A 22,200-nucleotide genomic window follows, 5' to 3' on the forward strand; every position below is an offset into this window, starting at 1 on the left:
AATCGAAGTGTTCCCGACTGAGAACACCTCGATTAAGGTCTATTAGACCCCAATCTATTGTTGATTTGGACAGACCCCTATGAATTCGATTTTTAGGGTTCTTGAGCTCAGATTTGGGGTTCGAAGAGTTCTACCTAGATTCGAACGAAACCAATGTTGATTAGGGTATAAGGGATGTCAGGGGAGTGGCTGGTTTGAATTTGGGACTCATTAGGTGATTTAGGGTTTTGGCTAGAATTTTTGATCGAAGATTCGAGAACCCTGGAGATGATTCGAAGTTAAGTGACCAGGGATTCGTGTTCAGGGTGGTTTGTAGGTTCAGTGGTGTAGCTATGGTGACTGGTGGCGTTGTTGTCGCCGGGTTTACGTTGAAGGGGAAGCTATGACGGTTGCTAGGGTTTGGGGGTGTTTGGGGTCTTCTCTGAGAGAGACGATTAAACCAGGGGGAATGTTTGGATAGGGGGCGGGGTACGTTGGGATCATTTATATACCGGGCCAAAAGTCGAATCCTAGCCGTTGGATCAATCAGGATCAATTGTTCGGATTGGTTCACTTAACGAGACGGTGGGTCAATCTCTGGGTCGGGTTTGGCTTTTGGATATGGGTACTGATTGCATCCGTTGGATGAGGGCTAGATGGATGGCTGGGATCGACTATCATCGAAATGATGTAGTTCTGGTATCAGATTACGTCGTTTGATGCCGTGGGAGACGGGTCTTCTGGGCTGACTGACTTGGGCCGATTTTTGGTGCTATTTGGGCCTGATTTTCAGCTCAATTTTTGGCTCAAATCCGGGTATTCTTTACTATTTTCAACTCTTTTCTTTTTCTACTTTAATTAACAATCAACAAAATTCTAAAATAATTTTGTAAAATAAAAATTAGCCTACAACAATGTTAAACCTTAACAACAATTAACACACAAGGTCAAATATTTAATTAAAAATAAAATTATATCACGACACACATAAATGACAAAACACAACAAAAATGCATATTTTGTGATTTTCTTTCTTTTAAAATAAAACATGGTTTAATTGACTCCAAAATGCACAATTAAATCTTGAATGCGCATGCAACATGTATATATATATATATATATATCAATCACAACAACGACAAGCATTTACGGACCAAATAATTACCAAAATGTCACGTAAATTCTAAAAATTGAACATAGATGGATTTGTTTTATTTTTTTTTTATTTCTTTTGGAGTAATTTCCGTGAAGCAAAAATCACGTGCTCACACTTACCCCTTCACACTCTCCCCAATGGACCTCATAGCCCTCGACTTCTACAAAAAGTAACAAGGTATGCCTTGGGAAGATTCATCCTTCTTTTTGGAGGATCGTAGTCCTCCTCCGACATTTTGTAAACAACACCAAAATAACCATGTTCACCCTCGACCATCTACTTCATCTATATAGTCCGTGAATCTTCCGATGGGGGTTGATCAATCTCGTTTGTCGAGCAATCAAGGATCCACTCTCGAGCATAAATAAAGATCGGGATCGAGGATAGTAGGAGAGGTTCATTCGGGTGAAGACCAAAGACCTTATCCCTCCAAGTTTCTATCATTCCCCGAAAAATGGAACGCAACCTGTATAGGGGAAAGTGGAAGGCACGTTCTCATGATGAGGTCATGATGAGGCTCTCTCCTGAATGATTACCTTCATACTCTTGGCTTACACATCGATCAGTCTTCTTTCTTCTTAAAAGTTTTCCTAAAACTACCGAGCTCAGGCCGTTGGATGAGGACGAAGGTCTGTCCTCATTTAACGAACCCTCTATTTTGGGACAACCTAGAGCTGCCACAGAGGAGAAGAAGAAGAAGAAGTCCCCGGGCTCCCCAGACGCCGTGGCGAAGAAGAAGAAGGTGACCATCGGGGTCCGGAAAATCAAAAGATCACCAATTAAAAGTTACTAGACTCTGATTCACTCTACTGGCTTAGGGACTATCCTGAGGATGACGGCTTTTAGTTCATTGCTCATAGGTTGACTCTTAACGAAGGGGAACATGCGGCAGTCGGGAAAGATGACCACAGGGTCGATCCCCCTTTAGCTTAGGAACCAGTGGGAGAGATAGAGCTCGTGGCCTCTCGGGATACCGCTCTTATCCCGAAAGAGGTAGACGATGTCATTGACATCATGGAGATGCCATCCTATACAGAGTCCATGGTCGAAGAGCTCAAGCGAGTAAAGAGAAATCAAGTGAGACGGTGTAGGGCGCAGATGATGCCCTCAACACATTCCTGTTGGCATGGACATGGCTGCTTTGGAGGACTTTTCCGGGCTTATTCACCTGGGGGTCCAGAAAAATGTGCTATCAGAGGCGGGTGAACTGAGCTCAAACCCGAAACTAGTGAAGTAGTTCCCTGTCCCGAGTATGGACCCCGACCATAAGAGAATGGTCGTTCTTACTATCCAAGTGGACGCTTGGGTCCTGCCAGCTCCGGTGGGCATAGCCAGCTACCTTCGTTGCCTGGTGACCGAGGAGGACCAAGCAAAAATGAATGACGTGGGCAAGTTGAGCCTCTTCAATAAGGTGCAACAAGCACCAAAACGAGTAAGGTATCTATCCTTCGTACCCCTTTGCGAACCTTGCTTTGTGTTAGATGTGTTTTAATGACTTTATTGTTTTTCAGGCTTCAGTGCTTTATCATGAAAGCTTCCTTCGGTCCTGCTTGGAGATTAGCCAGCTCAAGTTTGAGCTCAAAGAGCAAGTACAAAAGAAGAACATGTACAAGGATCTTAGTGAAAAACAAGACTACGCCCTTAGGGACCTCTCGATTCAACGAGCCGAGCTGGAAAAGGCCTAGAAGGAGGCCTCGACCTTGAAGCGGAAACACGCAGACCTGGTCGAGAAGGTAAGGATCTTTGAGGCTAAAAATGAGAAGCGAATCGTGGTGGCTAACAATAAAACTTTTCAGGTCCAAGAGAAGATAGACATGATCGACCAGCTTTGGTTGCAATGGATAAGGTCAAGGACACGACCGAGGTGTGGAAGGGCAGATGGATTTGTTTTATTTTTTTTTTTGATTTTTTTTGGAGTAATTTTCGTGAAGCAAAAATCACGTGCTCACAGCTGCCCCTCTTTGTCCGAAAGCACAAAGAGCTTTCGTGCAAAGATAAAGTGAGCGGATACGAGTGATTTTTTGCCCTGTTGGAGTACTCCGTGTGAAGCGTTTTTTGAAAAACGATTTAACCGAACCTTTGCTTCAAAGGTCTCCTACATATCCCTGGCTAAAAGGGAATCAGGTTAATGTAGTTCGGGAAGTTTTGGTAGCTGGAGCTACCATGTGACTGTAATGTTTGTTGTTACTGATGTTGTGTGCTGTTACTACTGCTCTACCGGTCTCCTTGTTAGACCGTGCTAAAAAGAAAATAAGATGCTAGACTAGACTACGGATCACAAGATCTTATCTATCTTCAAACTTGTTCTTGCTGTCTTGCTTTCTTGTCGGCTGGTGTTTCTTCCGGTGCTTCTTTTTTCTGACGATTGCTGGTGATGACACTCGCCTTTTGCTTTTCCGAATACCAGTATTCATCATTTTGTTCTGTCCGCTGAGGATGCGGCTTTCTTCATTCTGCTGGGGATTTTGTTGTAACCTTCTGCCTTCCGGTGGGTTACTGCTTGATCTTTAAAGATATTCCTCTGTTTTATAGGCGGGCTCCTGACTTTATCATTTTCAACATATAGCAACCTCCGTTCTACAGGCGGGCTCCTGACTTCATCATCTTGAATTTAACAACCTCTGTTCTATAGGCGGGCTCCTGATTTCTTCAACTTCAACATATGACAACCTCCGTTCTACAGGCGGGCTCATGACTTCATCATCTTGAATTTAACAACCTCCGTTCTACAGGCGGGCTCCTGACTTCATCATTTTCAACATATAGCAACCTCCGTTCTACAAGCGGGCTCCTGACTTCATCATCTTGAATTTAACAAACCTCCGTTCTACAGGCGGTCTCCTGACTTCATCATCTTGAATTTAACAACCTCTGTTCTACAGGCGGGCTCCTGACTTCTTCAACTTCAACATATGACAACCTCCGTTCTACAGGCGGGCTCCTGACTTCATCATCTTGAATTTAACAACCTCCGTTCTATAGGCGGGCTCCTGACTTCATCATTTTTCAACATATAGCAACCTCTGTTCTACAGGCGGGCTCCTGACTTCATCATTTTCAACATATAGCAACCTCCGTTCTAGAGGCGGGCTCCTGACTTCATCATCTTCGACATACAACAACTTCCGTTCTACAGGCGGGCTCCTGACTTCTTCATCTTTCTCAAAATTTAATTCAGCCTCCATTCTCCAGGCGGGCTCCTGACTTCAACAACTTCTTAAAATTTAATTCAGCCTCCATTCTCCAGGCGGGCTCCTGACTTCAACAACTTTTCTCAAAATAATTTAGCCTCCGTTCTCCAGGCGGGCTCCTGACTTCTACAACTTTCCTAAATTCTATCACCTCCATTCTCCAGGCAGGCTCCTGACTTCTTCAACTTCTTAAATTTTATCACCTCCATTCTCTAGGCGGGCTCCTAACTTTGACAACTTCTTAAAATAAATCAGCCTCCATTCTCCAGGCGGGCTCCTGATTTCTACAACTTTTCTCAAAATAATTTAGCCTCCGTTCTCCAGGCGGGCTGCTAACTTCTACAACTTTCCTAAATTCTATCACCTCCATTCTCCAGGCGGGCTCCTGACTTCTTCAACTTCTTAAATTTTATCACCTCCATTCTCCAGGCGGGCTCCTGACTTCGACAACTTCTTAAAATAAATAAGCCTCCATTCTCCAGGCGGGCTCCTGACTTCTACAACTTTCCTAAAAATATTTTAGCCTTCGTTCTCCAGGCGGGCTCCTGACTTTGACAACTTCTTAAAATTTTATCACCTCCATTCTCCAGGCGGGCTCCTGACTTTTTCAACTTCTTAAATTTTATCACCTCTATTCTCCAGGCGGGCTCCTGACTTCGACAACTTCTTAAAATAAATCAGCCTCCATTCTCCAGGCGGGCTCCTGACTTCTTCAACTTCTTAAATTCTATCACCTCCATTCTCTAGGCGGGCTCCTGACTTCGACAACTTCTTAAAATAAATCAGCCTCCATTCTCCAAGCGGGCTCCTGACTTCTACAACTTTCCTAAAAATATTTTAGCCTCCGTTCTCCAGGCGGGCTCCTGACTTTGACAACTTCTTAAAATTTTATCACCTCCATTCTCCAGGCGGGCTCCTGACTTCTTCAACTTCTTAAATTTTATCACCTCCATTCTTCAGGAAACTTTGACAACTTTCCTAAAAATGAATCAGCCTCCATTCTCCAGGCGGGCTCCTGACTTCAACAACTTCTTATTGAGAGAAATATTTTGTAATGAGAGAAAATTTTCTGCCCCAGTTTGATAATCTGCTTTGTGACTCTGTCTTCCTGCGGTCAATATTATTTCTTTTCCCTGTTTCAAATCAAAGAAAAATTTGTTAGTTTAACATGGGGCGAGTGGTCGTGCCACTTCTGCTGAGGATGGTTTTTCCCTTTTCTTTTCCTTGCATTGCTATAAAACTTGTTGGGGAGAATATTGATTGATGGGGCTGATATTCCCGCTGGGGATGGTTGTCGTTTCTCTTCCTTCCCCACTCCGTGTCATCCGACCATTATGGAGCTTAATCGAGAATCTGTCGGATGGCTGCGGATCATCTTGGAATTTGATCCATAACTTCCCTTGGAAATTTGGGCCTCTTAGGATCTAGACCCATTCATTATTTGGTCTTGCGACAAACTTCTTTTCGTTTTGTCGCCTTATCTTTGGCTTGTCCCTTTCGTATTTTGCCTTGCGCCATTTTGGCAATTGGTAGTAAACTCTGAAAATCCTTTTCAAAAATGAAGTTTGTGGGAAATAAAATCTTTTAAACCAAGAAATGAAAGGGTGATAATTTTACAGATAGAAAAAGAAGCCTTTCTGAACAAACGCTGGGGAAAAAGAAAAGAAAAGAACTTATCTAAATGATATAACCAATCCCAACGATCATGTCGTGCATTCCGGATTGATCAACCCAGTCTATTTGTATCGATCAATCTTTCGGATGGCCTCATCTCGCTGGGGATAAATGAATATTCGACTTTTGCCAAAGGCGGACCCTTTCCGCCAATCTCGCCTTGTCGTCTCATAGCGCCCTTCGAGGGGTTTTCACTAATAAGACTCTCTCATTTCTCTCAACTCCCGTCGCCTCATGGTGCCTGTGAAGGTTTTCACCAATAAGACTCTCTCATTTTATTTTATTTTTTAGTTGGGGATTGGAGCGTGTCGATACGACGCTCTTTGTTGGGGATTCTCTCGGATATCAATTCATTTCCAGTTTATGATCCTCTTCTCTTCTGGGGATCAGAATGTTGTTCCCGACTTCCACGTGCATGAACTTAGCACTTCTCGAATACTGATCGGGAGGTCTTTTTTGGACATCAATATGGTTTTTTGTGTATGGCTAAAAAAAAGGAAAAGGGGCATCAAAAGGCTCAAAATAATTTTAACGGGTAAAACATTACAACTCTTGGAATCAAACTTCCTTTCCCAAAATTATAAACACAACTTCTGCCCCAGTTTTCTTGCTTGGGAATTCTTATTTTTGTTACACTATGACCGAGCCGTGAGGCGCCTACGTATCCTTCTTTGAGGAATCAGGTCAAACGTAGTTCCCCCCTTCTTTGTTTTTTTTTCTTTGTCTTTATCATTGTTTTTCTCTCTTTTTATCTTTTATTTTAATTACTGATTCCAAAAGAGGGATATGAAAGAATAAATGAGGCTCAAAAGGGTAAGCAAAGGTTAAAGTGTTTTGATAGAGGAAAGAGTTGCCTCCGTCATTTCATTCTTCGATAAATGCTAATCCACAAACAAACGTCAATTACAATCAAAAGAGATCACACATAATATCTCTTAACTGCGTCGGAATTGATAGCCATGTCGACGCATTTTCCTTCGATATCCGTTAAACATAGAGCGCCATTGGACAATACTCTGGTTACAATGAATGGTCCTTGCCAATTCGAGGCGAACTTGCCCTTTGCTTCCGTTTGGTGTGGCAGGATTCGTTTCAACACTTGTTGCCCCACTTCAAATTTCCTGGGGCGCACCCTCTTGTTGTAGGCTCTTGCCATTCTCCTTTGATATAACTAGCCATGACATACATCTGCCAATCTCTTTTCATCAATCAAGCTCAACTGTTCCAAACGGGTTTTGACCCACTCATCATCATCAATCTCAGCCTTGGCGACAATCCGAAGGGATGGAATTTCCGCTTCCACCGGTATCACTGCTTCAGTTCCATACACCAACAAATAAGGGGTTGCACCTACTGAAGTCCGGACGGTAGTGCGATAATCTAACAATACAAATGGTAATTTTTCATGCCATTGTCTGGATCCTTCTACCATCTTCCTCAGTATCTTCTTGATGTTCTTGTTAGCTGCTTCAACAGCTCCATTTGCCTTGGGACGATTTGGTGTGGAATTACGGTGCGTAATCTTAAACTGTTCGCATACTTCTCTCATCAAACTGCTGTTAAGATTAGCACCATTGTCCGTGATTATCACTTTCGGGATCCCAAATCTACAGATGATATGGGAATGGACAAAATCCATCTGCCTTCTTGGTTAATGACTTGAAAGTTTTGGCTTCAACCCACTTAGTAAAATAATCGATGGTCACCAGAATGAACCTGTGACCGTTCGAAGCTGCCGGCTCAATAGGCCCAGTGACGTCCATCCCCCATGCCACAAATGGCCATGGTGCTGACATTGTGTGCAATTCCGTTGGTGGAGAATGAATCAGATCGCCGTATATCTGACACTGATGGCATTTCCGCACGAATTTGATACAATCATGCTCCATGGTGAGCCAATAATACCCTACTCGAAGAATCTTCTTCGCCAATACATATCCACATATGGGGCCCACAAACTCCAGCATGTACCTCTGTCATAACCGTCGTGGCTTGACTGCGTCTATACATCTCAACAATCCAAAATCTGGGGTTCTCTTGTATAACACTCCTCCACTGAGGAAGAAACCACTAGACAATCGCTGAATGGCTCTTTTTTGGTCTCCGGTGGCCTGCTCCGGGTATATCCCCATTCTGAGATACTCTCTGACGTCATAAAACCATGGCTCATCATCCACTTCTTCCTCTATCATGTTGCAATAGGCATGTTGATCGTGAACCTGAATGTGCAATGGGTCAACATGAATTTTGTCTGGGTGGTCCAACATTGATGCTAAAGTGGCCAATGCATCGGCAACCTCATTGTGAACTCTAGGGATGTGTCTGAACTCTACTGATCGAAATCGCTTGCTCAGATCGTGCAAACATTGTCGATATGGTATGAGCTTCAAATCCCGTGTTTCCCATTCACCCTGAATTTGATGCACCAGGAGGTCTGAGTCTCCCAAGACCAAAACGTTCTGGACATCCATCTCTACCTCTAATCGCAAACCCAAAATGCATGCCTCATACTCAGCCATGTTGTTGGTACAATAGAAATGCAGTTGAGCTGTAACAGGGTAATGATGTCCTGTTTCAGAAATAAGCACTGCTCTTATTCCAACTCTCTTCGCATTTGCGGCTCCATCAAAGAAAAGCTTCCAACCGGGTTCCTCAGGTAACTCCAACTCATCTATCTACATTACTTCCTCGTCGCGAAAATACGTCCTCAACAGCTCGTATTCCTTGTCAATAGGATTCTCAGCCAAGTGATCTGCCAACGCTTGGGCCTTCATGGCTGTCCTCGTCACATAGACGATATCGAACTCCGTGAGTAATATTTGCCATTTTGCTAACCTTCCTGTAGGCATAGGTTTTTGGAAAATATACTTTAACGGATCCAAACGGAAAATGAGATAAGTAGTATATGAGGATAAATAATGTTTCAACTTCTGGGCCACCCAGGTTAGGGCGCAACATGTCTTCTCGAGTTGAGTGTACTTAACCTCATATACTGTAAACTTCTTGCTGAGATAATAGATGGCTTGCTCTTTTCTTCCCGTAATGTTGTGTTGCCCCAACACGTAACCAAATGAATTCTCCAAGACCGTCAGATAAAGAATTAACGGTCTTCCCGGCTCAGGGGGAACCAATACAGGTGGATTTGATAAATATTCTTTGATTTGGTCGAATGCCACCTGGCATTCCGCCGTCCATCCTATTGCAACATCCTTCTTCAACAGCTGAAAAATGGGTTCACAGTTTGCTGTGAGTTGAGCAATAAATCTGCTGATGTAATTCAACCTTCCTAACAGATTCATTACTTCTGTCTTGTTCTTCGGCGGTGGCAACTCTTGGATAGATTTGATTTTTGATGGATCCAGTTCAATACCTCGCCGACTGACAATGAATCCCAAAATCTTCCCAGATGGAACACCAAATGCGCATTTGGCCGGGTTGAGCTTAATATCATACCTTCGAAGTCTTTGAAAGAACTTCCTTAGGTCTGCTACGTGGTCTTCCCGATGCTTGGACTTTATGATTACATCGTCTACGTACACTTCAATTTCTTTGTGTATCATGTCATGAAACATAGTGGTCATTGCCCTCATGTACGTTGCCCCAACATTCTTCAAACCAAATGGCATTACCTGGTAGCAATAAGTTCCCCACGGTGTAATGAAGGCTGTCTTTTCCGCATCTTCCTCATCCATCAGAATCTGATGATACCCAGCATAGCAATCCACAAAAGATCCGATCTCACGTCCAGCACAATTGTCTATTAAGATATGGATGTTCAGTAAAGGAAAGTTGTCTTTAGGTCTTGCCCTATTCAGATTGCGGTAATCGACACATACCCTGATCCTTCCATCTTTCTTTGGTACTGGCACCACATTAGTCAACCAATCAGAATATCGAGTGACACGAATAACCTTTGATTGCAGCTGCTTGGTTACTTCTTCTTTAATCTTCACACTCATATCTGTTTTGAATTTCCTCAATTTTTGCTTGATGGGAGGGCATGCCGGGTTAGTGGGCAATTTGTGAACCACTAAATATGTGCTTAACCCCGGCATGTCATCATACAACCATGCAAAAACATCTTTGAACTCAATAAGTGTTTGACCAATTCCTCCCTGATATTTGGTGCAATGTGGATGCTTACTTTAGTTTCTCTGATATCGCCGACATCCCCTAAATTGATGGCTTCTGTGTCATTTAAGTTGGGTTTGTATTTTTCTTCAAACTGGCTCAACTCCCTATTTATCTCCTCGAATGCTTCATCCTCATTATATTCCGATTCATTATCATAATCGACCTCTTGTATGTTTAGCTCGGAATCAGATTGATCTTTTAGACTAGGTTGAAGATCCGTTGTGCATGCCATGTTATTAGAATCAGTATGAAAAGAACTGTTCAGAGAAAGAAACTAAAGAAGCAAAATTAAAATAAATAAATAAAAAGATAAGAAATAAAGAAGAAACTCTTCGTTTTATTGAATTACAGGATAACAAGGTTTCACATTGTATTCGACATAATAAAAAGAAATCTGGATTACAACCCTGGAACAATCCAGAAAACAGAAAAGGAAAATCAGAGTCAACTACCAAGACTCCCTCCAAGTAGGAAGAGGAGTAGCCATCCAATTGTTGACCTTGACCTTGGAACCCACAAACTATATGTCTGCCTTACTGGAACCCTCTCCAGCTTCTATCATGTTGACGTCGGCAAACACTATTCCAAAGCTTTCATTCAAATCTCCGTTTGGCCCTATCAGAGGTCCAAGAACTTCCGGGACTGGCAACTTTCTGCACCCTGCTTTGACAAATGACCTGGACAGGCGTGGGACTAGTTTAGGAAGGACCCAAACTCTTTTCTTCAATTTGCGGGCTCGCTTCACATCCGCCGCGGTGGGCTTGAATCCCAACCCAAAAGTTCCCAGGTTCTTGGGCAAAGAAACTGGCTGGATCATTCCCTGCAGATCAACCCCCAGACCTTTCCCTGGTACAAAGCCGCTATTCAACATTTCTGACGCTATCATGACGGTTGCGGCTGTGATTATGGGAAGTGGAAGGCCCTCGCCCTTAGGAATTTTGTCCGCCGAGACTGCATCAAAAACCTGATAAACCCATGGGCCCTTATCATCGTCGGTTTCTATGAAGGGCACAATAGTATCACTGGCGGCGTGTGTTCCGTCATCCCCGTGTATCACAATCTCTTGTCTATCCCATTCAAATTTGACCACTTGATGCAGTGTAGAAGGCACTGCCTTAGCTGCATGGATCCATGGTCGCCCCAACAAAAGATTGTACGACACTGCCACATCTATTACTTGAAATTCCATGGTGAACTCGACTGGGCCAATGGTTAGTTCCAGTACGATATCACCTACTGTGTTAATGCCGCCCCCATCAAAACCTCGGACGCAGACACTGTTCTGGTGGATCCTGTCATCAACAACCTTTATCTTGTTGATAGTGGCCAAAGGACAGATATTGGCACTTGACCCATTATCAATTAATGCTCGAGTGACCACCGATTCTTCGCACTTTACCGTCAGATAGAGTGCTCTGTTGTGCTCAGTACCCTCTACTGGTAACTCATCGTCAGAGAATGTCACTAGGTTTACTTCAAAGATCTTGTGTGCTACTTTCTCCAAATGGTTTACTGAGAGCTTGTCCGGGACATAGGCCTCGTTCAGAATCTTCATTAAAGCCTGACAGTGATCGTTTGAATGGATTAACAAGGATAGCAACGAAATCTGGGCTGGGGTCTTTCTCAATTGCTCTATAATTGAGTAATCCTGTGCCTTCATCTTCTTCAAAAATTCCTCTGCTTCTTCCTCTGTTACAGGTTTCTTTATTGTTTCAGGATTGACCCTTCTCAACTCTGCGGGAGCAAAACACCTTCTTGATCGAGTTAACCCTTGTGCTTCGCATACGTCTTCCACAACCTCCTTCCCCTTATGCGTCACCGTCACTTGAATGTAGTTCCACGGCACAACCTTCTCACTTGTCATCGGCAACTGTATGACTGGCTTGATAACAACTGGTCCCACATGGACCCCTTTTACTACCAACCTTGGTTTGTTTGCTACTCCTTGCAACACTGCTCTGACTGACTCTGGCCTCTTCGCAGTAATAGATGACCCTTTCCCTGCTATCACAAAGGGCTTGTCATATACCTCTCCCGACTGTACCACTGCCTTTCCACTGGTCGACTCTTCATTAGTACTGGCACGAATCATCATTACCGTTTGTGAGGGTGTTTTTGGTTTCCCTCCCTCGTGCACTAATTCGATCATGTGAGCTTCATGGTGCACCGGTAACGGATTTTCATTGATGTTGGGTGCCCCTGGTGCCTGAACCTCGATCCTATTTGTGTCAATAAGATCTTGTATGGCAGTCTTCAACTTCCAACATTTCTCAGTATCATGCCCGGGAGCACCCGAACAATATTCGCAACTCACTGAATGGTTCAGATTTTCGGGGAGGGGATTTGGCAATTTGGTTTCAACAGGACTTAGTAGGCCTATCTGTTTCAACTTGTGAAACAGAGTAGTATAGGCTTCTCCCAACGGAGTGAATGTTCTTGGCTTCTGCATCCTTTCGTTCCTGAAAGCCTGATTTCCGCGGAAGCTCGGTCATGAAGGATTCCTGTAGGTCCTCGGTGGAGGATATGTGTTTTGTGAAGGGGAGTGTGTGTTTTGTGGAGGTGGATATGTGTGTTGGGGAGCCAGTACACGCCATTGTGGATGAGTCGGAGGCTGGGTGTAAGTTTGGGCGTGATAGATGGAAAAATGTTGCTCTTGTGGTGGGTAGTAGGGTTGTGGAGGGTTGTATGGATTGTGTGGGTAGTTTAGATGATGGGGTCTGGGTTGGTGATGAGGGGAAGGACCTTTAGATCTGGACCAATTGCCTGCCTCTATTGTCGTGACCTCCTCTCTCCATTTTTTTCCGAGCGCACCTCACGTGCCGCTCTGAATGGCCTGAGTCGTTGCCTTAATCGCTGAGTAACTCAGGATCTTATTGGACTTAAGTCCCTCTTCTATCATACCTCCCATTTTCACCACTTCATTGAAGGATTTGCCAACTGACGTCACCAAGTGACCGAAGTAAGTCGGCTCTAGAGTTTGTAGAAAGTAATCTACCATTTCTCCCTCTCTCATTGGAGGATCAACTCAGGCTGCCTGTTCTCTCCATCGGAACCCAAATTCCCTGAAGCTCTCTCCGGGTTTCTTCTCAAGCTTTAGCAATGTGATACGGTCTGGGACTATCTCGAGGTTGTATTGGAAGTGTCCTGCGAAAGCCTGTGCCAAGTCATCCCAGGTGTACCACCTGCTTGGATCTTGTCTTGTATACCACTCCAATGCCGACCCACTCAAACTCTGGCCAAAGTAAGCTTTCAGTAGCTCATCTTTTCCCCCTGCTCCCCTCATTTTGCTACAAAAGCCCTGCAAATGTGCCATGGGATCACCGTGCCCTTCATATAAATCAAACTTAGGCATCTTTAACCCAGCCGGGAGTTGGACGTCCGGGAAAGGGCATAGATCCTTGTAGGCCACGCTGACCTGGTTGCCCAATCCGTGCAGGTTCCTGAAGGATTGCTCCAGGCTTTTGAACTTCCTCATTACCTCATCTTGTTCCGGGGCCTTAACCGGCTTTTCAATCTCTGCCGGTACCTCAAAATGGGGATTATAGGCATGTGGCTTGGGTGTTTTGAATGTGAGTTCAGAGGGGTAATATTGTGTGTCGTGAGCCTAAAACAGCGGCTCACTGGATGATCTATGCAATGGGGCTGGGGGAGGCGCCCCAAAGACGGGAACATTTGGTGGAGGAGGGTTTTGACTGGGTGGTGGAGCTTGGGAATCATAGGCCTCTCTGCCCTGATAGTAGTGATGGCTCGGGAAACTCGTTGAAGGACCGAGAAAGGGATATTCTGACATGTGTCCTGGTTGGAGAGTAGGAGTAACAGGTAGTTCTTGCCCTATTTGGGCTCTAGCTAAGGCTATCTGCATTTCATTCATTTCTAGCCTCATCTTTTCCATTTTTTCCATGGCTTCCTTTAGCATCTGATTTGCCACCTTTTCCTACTCAACACTGTTGTCTGAACCAATCATGCTTTCTGGTATGGGCCCTTTTGATCTTGTTTGATAATGGTACGGTGTCAGTACGCTTTAACAAAATAACTGTCTGATATTTGTGGAAAACAACAAACTTGTTAGCGTTAGAGTTTAACAGATTTGATAATAGCACATTGGGGATGCAATGCTCCTAGGCAGTAAACCATTTCTAACATGCTTTGCTTCAAATGCATGCGTCATCCCGGCTTGCTTATTTGCCTCTTTAAAGTACTTTTGGAGCCCCTGTATTTTATTTTTATTTTATATTTTTCCTCCTTCTTTTTCTTCTTTTCTTTTCTTTCTAATGGCAGTCGAATCTTATGTGGATTGCCTACGTATCACATCCCCGCGTGAATCAGACCGGGCGTAGTTCTGCCACAAAGTAAAGACACACAAAAATTCTTTTGGAATCATTTAATTCATCATCAAAATTTGCTATTACAAATTACTTATCTCAAACCAAGAACAGCAATAGTACAGATTCCAAAGTTCTTAACCTGACTCGACGGAAAGAAAAGAAAACAACATATGGGAAGACAACAAATCCAATTAAACAAGACTCGAACTAGGGACTAAACTTCCAACTTAAGGGCTCGTGAGGCATCGTTCGACCTTCCCGCAACCTTTGGTGCAAGGCCTCGCTGATCCGGTGGACGTAGCCCATGATGGAAGCAAGGAGGGTTTTCCGAGGTATTTGCTCACTTGCTAGGCATCTCATATAGATGTAGTGCCCAATCTCATCAATCTTTCATCGAATGTTGTCCCTTTCAACGAACAATTGCTCTATGCGCCGGTTCTTTAATCCCAGTGTTTGAGCATTATCGGCGAGTCGATCCTGGAACTTCTCCATTTGTCTTTCCATTCTGGTCATTGCATCGTAACAGCGTCTTCTGTCAGCTTAGGCATCTCATGCTTGTTTGAAGATCCGCTACTAAAGAGTGGAGTTCATTTTCCTTAATATCCCGATGCTCATTTCATAATCCCTTATGACTTGTTGCAGACGCTGCCTTCGGGCCATTGTACCTTTTGCCCAGCTGACCTTTATTCTTTCTATGCAAGCTTCCGATCTCTCTAATTCTTCTCGGCTTTTGCTGACCTGATTTCTCAAATCTGCTATCAATCTTTCATCGGAGCGACGTTTCTGTCGGTCGCTGTTACTCTTACTGACTTGGCGAATGCGGGCTTTCAATGTCTGGTTCTCTTTGGATAATTTGTTCTTCTCACCCTGCTCAGAGGCGACTTGCACATTGTTCTCAAATGTAAGCCTTTTGATTTATCGCTTTAGCTTCCCGATTTCAGCCCGGTAGCCTTCCTCCCTCCTTAACCAGCCCCACTGCTCCTGCGAATCATCCACGAATTGTTGGACGTGAGCTCTTTTAGCAGGTCTCTGACAAATCTGGAACCTTCTTTCGAACCAAGAATCGTACTTTAGGTCTACCTCACCTTTAGCCAGTTCTCCAACCATAGTCTTGGGTTCCAAGAATCTACATTCGTGCCACAGCTTTCTAATCTTTCCTTCGGGAAATACGACTCCCGGGCTCAGCTTAATGACGTGCTTGCTTAGATCTTCATCAGTGGGAATTACTTGAAACCTTCCTAGCTGGCGCAATACCCGATGAGGAGCATATGGTTGGATGCTGCGAAGTCCCATCAAAAGAATATGACATTCCTCAGCTGCCATGTATATTACCTCAGTATCAGTCAGCCACCCGAATGCCCATTCAATTTGGTCGGCTGTTGTTGACCTTAATCGTGTAAACCATGCTTCGACACCTTCAGGAAATCTGACGCCTGTCATGCGTTTCGCAAAGCCGCTGATACAATTTCTCTCAGTCAACCCGTGGTTCATGTATCCTGCTCGGTGATGGAGGTGTTCTTGCATCCATAGCTGAAGTAACAGATTGCATCCCTGGAAGAACTTGCCTCCTTCTCGGCATATAGTTAAAGCTTGGTAGATTTCGGACAAAATCAAAAGAACCACAGTACTGTCGGTTCTTTTGATTGCAACATCAGCCATCCCTACAAGGTCTATCTCTACTTTCTTATCTTTGCGGGGAAAGACCACGATTCCCAGGAATGCTGTGATAAATGCCAAAGTACGTCTTGCTTCCCACTTGTTTCTGTTCCCACCATGAGTTAATCCGAGGTTTGGTTCTTCAAAACCCTGAGGAGTTCCGTACCGTTGATACAAGAATTGGAGAGCACAACATCCTCTCGACAAATCATCATTCTGTACCTTCCGACTAATGCTTAGCAAATCCAAAAACGCGTGTGGAGATACTGGCCTTGGTGAAAGTAAATACTGCCCTCTTAGTTTCCCATTCAACCCCGCATATCCGGTGACTTCCTCTAGTGTAGGTGAAAGTTCAAAGTCAACAAAACGGAATACATTGCGGGTTAGGTCCCAAAACGGTATTAGAGCTTCAAGGATATCTGTCCTTGGCTTGATACTCAGCAGATTGACAAAACCTCCCAATACTCTTCCCACTATCTCTTTACTATCGGCTTCCAGATCATTCCACCACATGTGGAGTTGTAGAGGGACCATCGCTAAGGGCCGAGAACGATTCATTTTGATTTGTGCTCATCCTGCACATTTATTAGGGTAATTAAAGAAAAACTCTTATTAGACTCAAAACAGAACTATCCATATTTGATTTTTTCTGAATTTTGAATATGAAGGACTCGGTTTTTCAAATACGGACTTTCAGCACTTCAGGGGCGAAGATTTTAAGGCTGCGTGAGTATACCGGTCAAAAAATCAAAAAACAATAGCCGTTTGTGCAAATTCAACCTTCCGGCGTCCCTTTCGGGAATACTCGGCTATACATGGCAAAACAGCCTGACTTGATTTGATGAAATTAACATTTGACATGTTTTGGTTATTTTTAGCAAAAAGGGGAGGTTGGACCCGATGAGGGTTGCCTACGTATCTCACACCCGGTGAGAATCAAACCGGCGTAGTTCGCCCAATTTAAACAACTATAAAAAAACTATTTTTGCTTTTGTTGGCAAATAAGCTAAAACAAAAATCAAGACACTTTCCTCATAACAGCACAAATTATCTTTTCATTTTCCATTTCTGCAGACCAGACAAACTAAAAAGGATAGACTCTCTTTTTTTTTTGAATAAAACAAACTATATTAAAAGTAAAATATTTTTCTCAAATATTTGTCAGAGTTTCGACGCTATTGGGACATTGTTATTTTCTTTTCAAACAGAAGATTAACCCTATACACTGCTATTTCTCAAAAAAAAATCTTTTTTTTATGTATTCGGAGCCGGTCGTCATGCAAATTCCAAACAAGTAAATGCACAGCGTTGAGTAAGATGCATCAGGATGGTCTTTTCTGTTTCAGGTTGCTATTCCTAGACGGACCCAACCCCTGTGTTGAGTCACCTAAGTCAAAAATGCACATGATGCAGATAAGCGTTCCTACTAGGGATCCGGCATGTGGCTTTGTTATACTAGGTTCAGAACCTGGGTGTTTGTTCTAGACCTGGCTTACCCGAGCGGACAGCTCGAGCCGGGGGGGGGGGCAGCGTACCGGGAATACAGAAGCTTCACCGGCTTAGCAACTTGTCTGAACCTCGTTCTAAATTGGGATTTGACACTATACAGAAAAGAAGTCGTACGAAGTACACCTTTCTTCATGATTCAGAAGACTCAGAGAGGATATGGGTTTCGGCACAATTCATATATAGTTCACAAAATATCAAAGCGGTAAAAGCAGTTAGTTAGCACATTAAGCACAGATCATGTAACAAAATCAGATAAAGCTAAACATAACAAATTATTCTAAGCTCGATTTCTTACCCTGAACCAGTGGTTCTGGGTATTAAATCCCCAGCAGAGTCGCTAGAGCTGTCACACCTCCTTTTTCCGCCCCCGCGAGGCGTGAATGAGTTTTTTCCAATTAAAGGACAATCGAAACGGGATTCGTTTATTTATTTCAGAGTCGCCACTTGAGAGGTTTAGGGTGTCCCAAGTCACCAATTTAATCCCAAATCGAGGAAAAGAATGACTCCATATTACAGTCTGCGAACCAGAAATCCAGATAAGGAATTCTGTTAACCCGGGAGAAGGTGTTAGGCATTCCCGAATTCTGTGGTTGTAGCACGGTCGCTCAACTGTCATGTTCGGCTTGTTTATCTGATTTTATACAATTATGCGCTCTTGTGCAAGTTTTAACTCTTTACCGCCTTTATTATTATATTTTAAAAAACGAATGTGAACATCGTCTGAAAACATGTCTTTGGATTGCGTCACATGAAATGCACCCGCAATCCGGAACACAGTTTTATTCAATGTTTTGGGATTTGGATTTAGGTCGGATGAAAGGCGCACCTGAGTTTAAGAAGATAACATTATTAAATACGCGCCTAAAGCGACTAACGCACCATTGTTTTGGGTAGGTCCGTGAAATTTTGCTAAATGGTCCATCCCGGAGTCTAAGTAATTTTAAAACAAATATTTATTGAGGGCCCCGCAATTTGAACTTTTTTTTTTGTGAGGCTTATCTCATTCTTATTATTAAAAGGCAATCCTAAATGCGGCTAAGGTTTTCTATTAAATTTGTCTCTAAACATGAAAGAAGACAAAGTCCTAATTAGTTCACATGCTGGAAAAGTTCGGGCCCTTTAATAACTTTTGCAGATTTGATTAGTTCCGAAATGTCATTACAAAGTAAAACGTGCCGGAATCCTGGCATGATTCGAGCCACCAGAAATTGCTAGCTCACCAACTCACGCGTGCCTATCCTTGCTTGCTACCTTAACTAGCAATCTCAGACTTACAACTATGCTTTTTTTTCCTTAAAGCGCTGCAGTACCTTTTTTGATTAACAATTGAGGGTAAGATTAATGCTACAATCTAGTTGACCAAGAACTCAAACAATCATGCTATAATCTGAGATTAGTTAACAACTTACTAGCTATTTCAGGGATCAAACCACAAGTGCCATTTTGCAAATTATCGGAAGTTATACCCAAACATCCATTACATGATCAAGTTCTGTTTGAATACGAGCTAAACTACGTTATTCCAACACACTATCTAACGCATAGCAGCTTTCTACAATCCCTTACAAACAACTAAAATAACGAAACTATATTTTTACAAATTACAAATTCAGTAATGCCCTAAGTAACTAAACAAAACAGTAACGACAAAAACAAAACAGATTGCTTTTCTGGTTTTCATTTCAACTTCAATTTTTCACATGCATTCATGCTTCACATTTTTCTTGCTTACAACAGCCATGGTAAAGGCGTGTACCTGATAGAAGAACAGAAACAGAGTAGAGAAAGAAGTCAGCAGCAGTTGCAATGGCACAACAGCAAATTCAGCAACACAGCAGTAGCCAAAAATAGCCCAACAGTAGATTAAACCCAATAATAGCTTCAGAAAATGCCACGCAGCAACACCAAATGCACCAGAAAATCCCAGAATACAACCCAAATACCCCAACAACAATATAAACCACCACAATATGACCAAAACTTGAGTTTGCAACAGAAGATGGACCAACAGACTTTCAGCAAATTTCCACAACTCTCAATGCAACAGTAACAGAGGTGAATACTGATTTCAACAGTAAAAGTAAAACAGATTTTTCTTCTTTCAATCTCTCTCTGGTCTCTTAGGATTAGAAAAACCAGCCTATGCTCTCAAAACTAAACTGACCTCTCAAAGTTGGAAAAAACCAGCCTCGTTTTTGCTCTTTTTTTTTGAACACTTAATAATCTTCCAACCCACTTAATTGTTCAAAAGCAGCCTATTTATAAACCAATCCCAACCAGTCAAGCTGCCCGGATCCCTTCAGTCTTTTCTGCCCATACCCCTTAATTCCCCATGCCTAAATGTCTTTTCTTGATGCCAGTTATATTGTTCCCCATGCTTGTCCTTTTATTTTATTCAAGAGGTATGGGTGATTAAAGTATTATTAGTCAGCCCCCATGCTCCACTGTTTGGTTCCCCATTAACAACTAAACTAAGGTTAATTATTAACAACTGGGCAGACTTGAGCTAGGGCCTGTTGAAACCCTTTTAGACTTACCAAACTTACCTTTTTAATCCACTGTTATTACTGTCTAACCCTAAACTCAGAAGTTAGAATCACAGCCTATATAAGCTTGCACCTTAAGACTGATTTCTAATTGAATACTCAGGGTATTACAACTATGTTTAATTCTCAGTTTAGGCTTAACCAATGGCTCGAATTTAATCCAACAGGGGTGCTAATAAGATGGTGTGAATCAAGTTGTTACCTTTCAAGATTGTAAAAAAAACAAACGACAATATGTATCGAGTCGACTTTGCGAGTTACAACGTATACTAATCAGTCGACAACAAAAGCAGGCTAAAACAGAACACACAGGTGATTCATGTGTTTTCGGACAGAACATGGAACTTATGAAACTTAATTATTCGACGACGTTACACAAATCGACTATACAAACTATTACATGTAACAAACAATCGACAAACAACATAGACTAAAAAGGCCACCAAATTGTTTCAATATTTGGGACATTTAACAGGGAGCTTACGAAACTTAACTATTTGACGACATTAGTCGAAGCGAATAGATATCTCATAACATACACTTGACACTGAATAGAAGGAAAGAAAAGAAAATTACCTCGGAAGCTTAAGCATCAAAAATGACCCAAGCCTGAACCGGACTGGACTTCTTTGGGGTCGAATGGACTTTAATCGAAGTGTTCCCGACTGAGAACACCTCGATTAAGGTCTATTAGACCCCAATCTATTGTTGATTTGGACGGACCCCCATGGATTCGATTTTTAGGGTTCTTGAGCTCAGATTTGGGGTTAGAAGAGTTCTACCTAGATTCGAATGAAACCAACGTTGATTAGGGTATAAGGGATGTCAGGGGAGTGGCTGGTGTGAATTTGGGACTCATTAGGTGATTTAGGGTTTTGGCTCGAATCTTTGATCGAAGATTCGAGAACCCTGGAGATGATTCGAAGTTAAGTGACCAGGGATTCGTGTTCAGGGTGGTTTGTAGGTTCAGTGGTGTAGCTATGGTGACTAGTGGCGTTGTTGCCGCTGGGTTTACGTTGAAGGGGAGCTATGGCGGCTGCTAGGGTTTGGGGGTGTTTGGGGTCGTCTCTAAGAGAGACGATGAAACCAGGGGGGTGTTTGGATAGGGTCGGGGTACGTTGGGATCATTTATATACCGGGCCAAAAGCCGAATCCTAGCCGTTGGATCAATCAGGATCAATGGTTCGGATTGGTTCACTTAATGAGATGGTGGGTCAATCTCTGGGTCGGGTTTGGCTTTTGGATATGGGTACTGATTGCATCCGTTGGATGAGGGCTAGATGGACGGCTGGGATCGACTGTCATCGAAGCGACGTAGTTCTGGTATCAGACTACGTCGTTTGATGGCGTGGGAGACGGGTCTTCTGGGCTGACTGACTTGGGCCGATTTTTAGTGCTATTTGGGCCTGATTTTCAGCTCAATTTTTGGCTCAAATCCGGGTATTCTTTAATATTTTCAACTCTTTTCTTTTTCTACTTTAATTAACAATCAACAAAATTCTAAAATAATTTTGTAAAACCAAAATTAGCCTACAACAATGTTAAACCTTAACACACAAGGTCAAATATTTAATTAAAAATAAAATTATATCACGACACACATAAATGACAAAACACAACAAAAATACATATTTTTGTGATTTTCTTTCTTTTAAAATAAAACATGGTTTAATTGACTCCAAAATGCACAATTAAATCTTGAATGCGCATGCAACATGTATTTATATATATATATATATATTTATATCAATCACAACAACGGCAAGCATTTACGGACCAAATAATTACCAAAATGTCACGTAAATTCTAAAAATTGTACACAGATGGATTTTGTTTTATTTTTTGATTTCTTTTGGAGTAATTTCCGTGAAGCAAAAATCACGTGCTCACACTTACCCCTCCACACTCTCCCCAATGGACCTCATAGCCCTCGACTTCTACAAAAAGTAACGAGGTATGCCTTGGGAAGATTCATCCTTCTTTTTGGAGGATCGTAGTCCTCCTCCGACATTTTGTAAACAACACCAAAA

Source organism: Nicotiana tabacum, chromosome 7, assembly GCF_000715075.1.
Source record: "Nicotiana tabacum cultivar K326 chromosome 7, ASM71507v2, whole genome shotgun sequence".
NCBI classification, from domain to species: Eukaryota; Viridiplantae; Streptophyta; class Magnoliopsida; order Solanales; family Solanaceae; genus Nicotiana; species Nicotiana tabacum.